Source organism: Cicer arietinum, chromosome 6 (genome assembly GCF_000331145.2).
Source record: "Cicer arietinum cultivar CDC Frontier isolate Library 1 chromosome 6, Cicar.CDCFrontier_v2.0, whole genome shotgun sequence".
NCBI classification, from domain to species: domain Eukaryota; kingdom Viridiplantae; phylum Streptophyta; class Magnoliopsida; order Fabales; family Fabaceae; genus Cicer; species Cicer arietinum.
The window spans coordinates 23,782,923-23,784,639 of NC_021165.2; positions in this window are offsets into that span (position 1 = coordinate 23,782,923).

The window sequence follows — 1,717 nt, forward strand, 5'->3', positions numbered from 1 at the left end:
TATATATATATATATATATATATATATATATAGTTACAAAATTATTTCAAATATTTTTTAAGTAAAATTAATTTTGACTATTGATTAATAGTATATAGTTAAGTGTTAGATCAATTATCAAGTGACTATTTTATTAAAGGCATAATTGTTCAAATGGTCTCATAATTTAATTTTATGTAATACTTTAGTCCTATATCTCTATTTTTTTCTTCCTGATTTGATCATATATTTAATTTTAACAAACAATTTGATCCTTTACATATTAAAATATCATTAATATTATCATTTCTTTTCATAAACTTAGAAAATTCATCAAAATTTTCTAAAAAAATCCATAAAATTCGATACCAATTTCAAGAAAATTGATGTATTCATCAAATGCATAATTCAAATAAACTCATATTTCTATCTCCAACAACATCAAATAAAGAATGAAAATATGAGTTTATTTGAAAGTTTGAATTATGAATTTGATTTTATATTTAAGATGATAATTAATTTTATGACTTTTGTTTGAAAATTTTGATGAATTTTTTAAACTTTTGTAAAAAAAGGATAACATTGTTGATATTTTAAAACATAAAAAATCAAATTGTTACTTAAAATTAAATACAGGACCTAAATCGAGAAAAAAATATGATAAATGACTAAATTGATACTTGAAATTAAATTAAGGGGTCGCACAAACAAATATCCAATTAAGTAATCAATTATGAATATAAAATTCAATAATTATAATTAGAAATTAGTTTTACGATCAAGAAATTTCTTTATTCAATGTATTAATTATTTGGATAAATTTTGAATTCTAAGATTTTTTCATAACTAATTTATCAATTCATATACAGGACCAAGTTAGTCACTAATATTCAACTATTTAAAGGTTGTTAGTAACGAATCAATTAATTAAGTAAAATATGTATTAGATTATTAATGTCACTTGAGTTTTTTTAAATAAAAAAATTATAATACACTGATTATAATTAATTGTCTTAAAACATTTACACGTGAAATAATGTTCACAAACTTTTCAGTTTAGTCAATTTTTCCATTGAACATAAGCAGTCTATTCCAATTATTTCAGTGTGAGCCATCAAGATAATTGTGACTATTTTGTAAAGTAAATCTTGGTCATGACCACAATAGACGTCCTAATTGTTTTTCCCTTACAGATGTATCGTTAATAAAACATCATCATATGTCATCATATCATTTTTCAGTCATTTAATTTAAAATATATAATTTAAAATTTACAAGATTATTGTTGATCACTGCTTGAACGAACATGTTGCGCATTAGTGTGGTTGTCATAATCATCAAAAGAGAATTGATTTATTTATATGACTTGCCAAATAAGATTATTGTTGATAACGCGATCAATCTCAATAACATAATGATGAAGGAGTTGTGTGGTAGCGTCAAAATTCAACACCATAATTATTCGCTATATCGTCTAAATATGAATAAAGTTGTAGAACAACAAATAAGAATATCAAGAAAATCATACAAAAGATGGTAGAGACATATAAGGATTGACACAAAATGCTTTCCTTTTCATTACATGGCTATGAAACTTCTCTTCGCACCTCAACAGGGGAAACTCTTTTCTAATTAATCTATGGAATGCATGCGGTACTTTCCATTGAAGTTGAAATTCCCTCGATAAGAGTCCGGATGGAAAAAAAATTAAAAGAGGCAGAATGACTTCAATCACCAT